The sequence below is a fragment of the Triturus cristatus genome, chromosome 7, assembly GCF_964204655.1.
Source record: "Triturus cristatus chromosome 7, aTriCri1.1, whole genome shotgun sequence".
NCBI classification, from domain to species: domain Eukaryota; kingdom Metazoa; phylum Chordata; class Amphibia; order Caudata; family Salamandridae; genus Triturus; species Triturus cristatus.
In genome coordinates this window covers 678,428,621-678,437,493 of record NC_140590.1, presented here as the reverse complement: position 1 = coordinate 678,437,493, position 8,873 = coordinate 678,428,621, and positions in this window count along the sequence as shown.

The following is an 8,873-nucleotide window of genomic DNA, read 5'->3' as shown; positions in this document are numbered from 1 at the left end:
GTGTCGTACCACCGTGAACCTACACCCCAGTACGTTCGAGCCCCACCCCCACCCCAGTACGTGTCATACCCCCCGTGTACCTACACCCCAGTACGTTCCAGTCGTACCCCCACCCCAGTACGTGTCGTACCACCGTGAACCTACACCCCAGTACGTTCGAGTCCTACCCCCACCCCAGTACGTGTCGTACCACCGTCAATGTACACCCCCCCACCCCTGTACGTGTCGTACCACCGTCAATGTACACCCCCCCACCCCTGTACGTGTCGTACCACCGTCTATGTACACCCCAGTACGTTCCAGTCGTACCCCCACCCCAGTACGTGTCGTACCACCGTGAACCTACACCCCAGTACGTTCGAGCCCCACCCCCACCCCAGTACGTGTCATACCCCCCGTGTACCTACACCCCAGTACGTTCCAGTCGTACCCCCACCCCAGTACGTGTCGTACCACCGTGAACCTACACCCCAGTACGTTTGAGTCCTACCCCCACCCCAGTACGTGTCGTACCACCGTCAATGTACACCCCCCCACCCCTGTACGTGTCGTACCACCGTCAATGTACACCCCCCCACCCCTGTACATGTCGTACCACCGTCTATGTACACCCCAGTACGTTCCAGTCGTACCCCCACCCCAGTACGTGTCGTACCACCGTGAACCTACACCCCAGTAGGTTCGAGCCCCACCCCCACCCCAGTACGTGTCATACCCCCCGTGTACCTACACCCCAGTACGTTCCAGTCGTACCCCCACCCCAGTACGTGTCGTACCACCGTGAACCTACACCCCAGTACGTTCGAGTCCTACCCCCACCCCAGTACGTGTCGTACCACCGTCAATGTACACCCCCCCACCCCTGTAAGTGTCGTACCACCGTCCATGTACACCCCAGTAGTTCCTGGCGCACCCCCAACACAACCTCCTAAGTACGGAGCGCACCCCATGCCCCAACATCACAACCGCATGTACGAGTCGTACAAAGCCACACACAAGGACATAATCGTACAACCAAATGGCCCATGTACACACCGTACACACGCTCAAAACGCACGTACACAACCAGGACAAAACAAAACAACACAAGAATACACCATTCGAAAGGCACAAAGCCACTAAACATGGCCAACAACCACTAAAATAACACAATCACTGACCTGCAACTGCCAAAAACAAACAGAGGCCCAATACACCACCACTCCTTATAACACACCCACCCAAACTTCAAACACTGCCACACCCACCCATGGACCAATAAAAAGGGCCCACACACACAAACCATGAGCCTTTGCAACAGACTCACTGCTGCCAGACACCACAGAACCAGACTACAAGCTACACCACACCTTACACTTGCACACCTTCACACGACCACCCTCACAAACACCCTCTCATCACATTCACACACACACACAACCATCCACACCCCCCCCCAACATCCACACACCCCCCACACCCACACCATCCCCACCCACACCCCTCACCATGCCCACTACCAAGAATCCAAAGTTCAGTCACCGAGAGTTGGAGGTCCTTGTTGATCAAATCCTCAGAGTCGAGCCACAGATCTTTGGAACATTGGTCAGAAGCACCAGCCAGGCAGCCAAAACAGCCATGTGGCAGACCATCGTCGATGCTGTGAATGCCGTTGCGGACACCAGGAGGACCAAGCAGGATTGCCAGAACAGGTGGTACGATCTGCGGAGGAGGGTCAGAGCCAAGAGGCAGGAGGAACACGACCAGGCCAACGCCACCGGAGGAGGGCCCTCCCGCAGAGCCGTACAGTACCATCCCTGGGAGGAGAGGGTGATGGCCATACTGCCGGTGGAGGCAGTTGAAGGATTAGAAGGACTCCGAGACCCGGGTGAGTCCACAAACAACGCACCTCACATGGGGGGAACTGCAACCACAACCAAAATTACTAACAGGCACGCAACCACCACAAGCCATCGCATGACTCAACCACACTCCATGAGCAGGCACATGCCACTGCTGCCACCATGCCCCATGCACCCAGCTGGACAATGTCAAGTCACAGGCCACAGAAGACAACAACACATGACACGGTAACCCGGATGGCGGGAGGCTGGGCACCAAAAATCACATAGTGCGACTCCAAAGCAGACAACAATGCCCTCTGCCCATATGGCCTAGGTCACAGCCAGACAAACAGTGTGTCCCAACACAGGAATGACTTGCCAGCAAATGGCGGACGCCTTGCATCAACACATGGGGGTGAAGGCACTGTTTTGCACATGACAGCAGCTAATGAACAGCCAACATTGTGAAAGAGTGGCAGCACACACCACCACAGCAGCAGCGCACAGACACACATCACACCAAATGGGTGCCTGGAGATCAGAAACAAACTCACATCAACAGGCCAAGGGCCACTCAAAGATCTGCTAACAGTGTGTGCCCAGGAAGCTGGGCCAAGGTGACAGAGGGTGACACACGGAGGGAGGGAGAGGGGGACACAGAGGGAGGGAGAGGGGGACTGAGAGGGAGGGAGACGGACAGAGGGAGGAGGCTGACACACGGAGGGAGGGAGGAGGCTGACACACAGAGGGAGGGAGAGGGGGACAGAGAGGGAGGGAGAGGGGGACAGAGAGGGAGGGAGACACAGGAAGACGGACAGAGGGAGGAGGCTGACACACAGAGGGAGGGAGAGGGGGACAGAGAGGGAGGGAGAGGGGGACAGAGAGGGAGGGAGACACAGGAAGACGGACAGAGGGAGGAGGCTGACACACAGAGGGAGGGAGAGGGGGACAGAGAGGGAGGGAGAGGGGGACAGAGAGGGAGGGAGACACAGGAAGACGGACAGAGGGAGGAGGCTGACACACAGAGGGAGGGAGAGGGGGACAGAGAGGGAGGGAGAGGGGGACAGAGAGGGAGGGAGAGGGGGACAGAGAGGGAGGGAGAGGGGGACAGAGAAGGAGGGAGACACAGGGAGAGCAAATCAGTCCTTTGGTGTGTGGGAATGTCTGCTCGTCAGCAGGTGGACTGCGTGCATGTAGACAAGGGTGGCCAGTGCCAGAACCCCCCCTCTTCATCATGGCAAAACGCAGGGCCATGTCACAACCTGTACACGAGCACAAGGACAGCTACCTGCATCATATAAGTGTGTGGATCCACTCCATGTGCACATGTACAGTGCTACAAGGAAGGCGCAAATGCATGGCTCGCCACACCTGCACACTCCACTGCTGACTGCAGTCACACTTGACGCAGCAAGTAAGACTGTGCCACACATAGTTAAAGGGGCCAAATTGGTGCCCAAGGGACACACCCATGCACAAGTGCACTGTGAGTGGAATGCAAGACAGATCCTAATTCCAAGAGGAAATGTGCCAACTTTGAAACGGATGAAACATGGATGTTGCATGGACCAAAATTAACATTGTCTCTCTCACACACAGGTCAACGTCGTGCTGCACCCCCCAACACTGGGGGGGAACACTCACTGGACCCGGATCTGCAGGAGACCGATCCCACCGGCAGCGACCACTCTCACCACTCTGCGGACGACCCCGACCGACCTGGCCCCTCTGGTGTCCAACCACCTGCAGCACCTGCGTCAGGTACAACCGTGCCAACCACCACCCCCACTCCTGCCACATCCCAGGAGACACCCAGGATCCCTGCCCCAACACCACAATGCAGCCAGGCTCGCCAGGAGGGACACGGTGTCCCGGGCACCCAGGAGGAGGCAGGCGACAACGCCAATGCCACCCCTCAGGGGTCCCGGAGACCCGATGTGCCCACAAGTGCAGGCCAGACGCAAGTGGGCAGGGGTGGTGGGAGTGGAGGACGGCGGAGGCGCGAGCCTGACCAGTTGGCTGGGGATCCGGTATTTTCCCATGTCCGTAACATCCTGGACTCATACCGGCAGGACACCACGGGCATGGCCCTGGTTGTGTCCGTCCTCGAGGGGATCAAGGTCCAGCAGGCCCAGCAACATGCGGAGCTAATAGCCTGTCTACTGGTACACCAACGGAGGATGGAGGACAGACAGGCTGAGCAAGTGACGGCGTTCCAGGGGATTCACGCTACACTCCGTCGGATGGCCGACACCATGGCCGACCCTCCCTGTGCCAGAAGGCGGAGAACATCACCACCCACAGGGAGGGATCAGGAGGAGGAGGAGCATCCCAGACGTCGTCACGGCCTGCTGCTGAGGTTCCCCGCAGGAAGCCGGGTCGTCCACGGAAAGGACCGTGAGGGTGGCTGCTACATCACCATCTCCCAGGACACCTGGCCTGGCACCTGGCCCACTGGAGCAACAGCATCACAGCATCAAGAGACATTCTCTGCCACATGGCCCTGCTGGTCACTGGCTGACCAATGTTGACAAAGACTGTGGCATGGACTCTGAGGATTTCCAATGGCAAGGACACCAACTCCCCTACTGAACTTTGGATTCCCTAATCCCGGAAAGCCCCTCACTTTGTCCCCCCCCCCCCCCCAATAATAAATCACACTATTAAGAGTAGATGCCTGCTGGTAGCATTATTACCTAACATGTGTCTTGTACAGTCTAAACATGCCTGAGTCATCTGTTCACTTCAACCATCCACACCCTGGGGCCTGAGTCTGGCACAGGACACATGGGTCACAGTTTATTAGGCAAGACAGACATGGAGCACCATACACACCCGTGATGGGCAGAACCAGCTGAGGGGGTGGCCGAACAACCGTGCTGACAGACACATTGAGTACAGCAACAGTCATGCGCAGAGGTCAGGGATCCTGGCCAGTGTCCTGGGGGGCACCCAGGTATGTGTAGACAGGTGGCAGAACCATGTCCTGCAAGCTTGAGTCCGGTGGATGCAGAGAATGGGGTCATGGACAACGTTGGATGCATGGGGATGGCACATGTCACAATACCCACACAGTCATGGACATCATGCCCAATACACAGTCTTAGCACACACACACAGCTTGCATCTTGCCACTCGACACATTGACACATAGCCACAATCAGGGAATACCATGCCAGACATGCAGGATGCACCGTGCCAACACACCAGCATTGACTGAGAAGAGGCACCTTGGAGGCATAGGGACACCTTTATTAGTCATGTTTTTGGGATTGCAGAGGCAACTTGAAGTACACATGAACACATCATGTGGAGTAACATGTGGGTCCAACACTGGCACCCCCCTTCTGCAGCACAAATGCGTGATAGCCATGGAACTGGCACACAAGTGTCGGCTAACAGCTAAATACCCACAGCTGCACACGGAGAGCCTGACATACACCATAGATCCGCTGATGTGGAAGTCCCACGCCATGTCAAGACAATGTTAACCGTATGTGTCCGAGGGCAGTGTCACACACATTGATGCCATCATCACAATCCACTATCCCATCACTGATGACTGACAACCAGGCAGCCCATCTATTCAGGTGTACCCAGCTGCATGTCGTGTCCCATGGGGATGCCACATGTCTGCAGAGGAACCAAACCCCGACCGGGGCAGTGTGCACACATCGTGAACAACTGCCACACCCAATACACCCCAGATGCATCCCTTACCCCATGGAGACTTCCAAACGTGTCCGTGCCTGTAACGCTGAGTCAGCCCACGATGTCATGTCCATGAGGAATAGCAGTGCCACAACAATGCAACCAGCAAACGGCATGCGCAGGTACCTGGGGAAGAGAGACACACAAGAAGTCAGCCACAAAAAGCACAGCCACTTGCATGTGCATTTACTCGACACATGTATGGATGACAACATGCTAGGTCACAATTATGACTGGGGAAATACTACCATCACTGCCACCATCACTCCAGTGACACACCCACACACACCTCTGACCCACGTGCCATACATGCAGGTGGAGACACACATCACAACGCATGCCACACGGGGACCAATGCGTGCACACTCAGACACTGGTACTCACCACTAAGCAAAGAAGTCGCGTATGAGCCGAGTCCGGATGTCCTCTTGCGGCTCCACATCCTCCACATCACTAGCCCCATTGCCAAGCCCTTCGTCCTCCACGGGTGGATGGTCCTCGTCATGTTGATTCAGGATGAGTGGCACAGCTCTTTCAACTGCCATGTTGTGCAGCATGCAGCAGACCATGAAGATCTTGCAGACCTTCGCCGGGGCATAAGGGAGTGCACCGCCGGTCTTGTGGAGGCACCGGAATCGGCTCTTCAGCATGCCAAACGTCCTCTCTATCACTCGCCTTGTCCGGCCATGGGCGGTGTTATAGCGGAGCTGGGCCGGCGTGATGGGGTTGCGGAGAGGTGTCAGCAGCCAAGGCATGTTGGGATAGCCAGCGTCCCCTACATGGGAAGCACATGGACATCGTTAGAACTGGTGAAGCGGTCGTGCTGGTCGGCTATACAGAATACAGGACAGACAGACTGTACCCACTAACAACACATGCCCGTTCGTTGCGCAGCTGCATCATCATATCAGGCATCCCGCTACGCCTCATGATGTAGGCATCGTGTGCTGATCCTGGGAAACGAGCACAGACATGTGAAATCACCATATTGGACAGACACACCACAAGGGCATTGATGGAGTGGTAGTGCTTCCGATTGCGGTACGCCACCTCCCGTGCGTGTGGTGGTACCAAACCTACATGTGTCCCATCTATGGACCCAATGACATGGGGCATCCCTCCCAGGGCATAGAATCCACGCTTGACCTCAGTCATCTGTTCAGGGGTTGGGAACTTGATGAAGTCATCCAGGTGAATCAACATGGCCTCCAAGAAATCATGCAGCACACCGCTGAACATGCTCTGGGACATGCCACCAACATGAGCTATGGTATTTTGGAAGGTACCCGTGGCAAGAAAATGTAGGGCAGCCATTACCTTCAGCTGGGGTGTCAGTGCCGTAGGATACCTGTGCTGCGGTTGCAGGTGTGGTGCCAGTCTCGCCGTCAGCTCCAGAATCAACGGTTGGGTGAAGCGGTAGAGCCGGATCCTGTCATTCTCCTGCATGGCAGCCAAGTCTGGAATTCTTCGGGCAAGAGGCGGCGCTCTGCAGTAATTTGGAAGTGACAAGGAAGAGTGAGTGCACTACGAGAACAACTCATGTCTACTGAGCACATGTAAATCTGGCAATACACACATGCTACATAGGGAGTCAGGTATGTGCTACATGCCCAGGACACGTATGGATGCAAGGTGACACTCCTTCCAAGACCCAGCTACACACGGTGATTGAGAACCTCCCCATGCCACGCCATGGAAATAGCTGTGTCCCAGTGCAAGTGAACAGCCCGACGCAAGACAGGAGTGACATACACCCACACATCAGCAGAAGTGGGATGCCGATTGCAGAGACTGGTAGCGGAACACTGGAGCCACAGGTCACATGACATTACACTAGTCCAGCCCACACACCTTGCCATGAAGGTGCACATGTCATGACTCACCACACATTCCTTGTGAGGATGCTGACATGGCCTTGTCACGCTACTCCGTGTCCCATGCATACATGTGCACCTCACATCCGATAACACATGTGGCATGGTGTGCGGAACAGTGTGCAATGACAATCTACACACAGCCACATGTTGGTTGCTGCAACGGCTGCAGCTTTTGAGGGTGCTACAACATCAACCTGATGTAAATCCCGGACACATATATGACATAGTCACATTGTGCACTGTGGGTAGTGACAAGTCATGTGTTATGACCCCTGTACCGGGCATCATGGGACACTTCCGTGTGTTGTTGTCCGTGCCATGCCAGTGACGCTCACCCCAAGTGCGCAGTCCGACATGCACACATGTCAAAGGAGTCAAGGGCATGCCTGGCACACATTGCACCCTCACACAGTACACCTGTACACATCTCATCATACATCTGGTGCCTTCTCCACTCAGGAGGCATGTTCCACATCACAGCCTGTGACACCTGTGCCCCACACATGTAGTAATGCACAGACGATGCCTTGATGTCCATTCCTGGACAAGTATGTCCATCCATGGACAAGTATGTCCGCCCTATTCCTACCTGTGTGTCGCCTATCTCCACAGTGATGTGTAAAAACCGCCGTACTGCTGCTAAGAGGGCCTGTGTATGTTCCCAAATCACTGTGGGAGTGCTGCCGTATGTGTACCCATCGTGATGGCGAGCGTACAGGCATTTGTACGGTCCGTAGCACTACGAGTACGCATACGCGTGCAGACCCATAGTGATAGGGCCGTACACACGCATGTACGCTCACTATCACTATGGGTCTGCACGCGTATGCGTACCCGTAGTGGTACGGACCGTACACACGCATGTACGCTCACTATCACTATGGGTCTGCACGCGTATGCGTACCCGTAGTGGTACGGACCGTACACACGCATCTACGCTCACTATCACTATGGGTCTGCACGCGTATGCGTACCCGTAGTGGTACGGACCGTACACTCGCATGTACGCTCACTATCACTACGAGTACGCATACGCGTGCAGACCCATAGTGATAGTGAGCGTACATGCGTGTGTACGGTCCGTACCACTACGAGTACGCATACGCGTGCAGACCCATAGTGATAGTGAGCGTACATGCGTGTGTACGGTCCGTACCACTACGGGTACGCATACGCGTGCAGACCCATAGTGATAGTGAGCGTAGATGCGTGTGTACGGTCCGTACCACTACGGGTACGCATACGCGTGCAGACCCATAGTGATAGTGAGCGTACATGCGTGTGTACGGTCCGTACCACTACGGGTACGCATACGCGTGCAGACCCATAGTGATAGTGAGCGTAGATGCGTGTGTACGGTCCGTACCACTACGAGTACGCATACGCGTGCAGACCCATAGTGATAGTGAACGTAGGCATGCATGTACGGGCCGTTGCCATGCATTTGGGGTGCCCTAGGGCC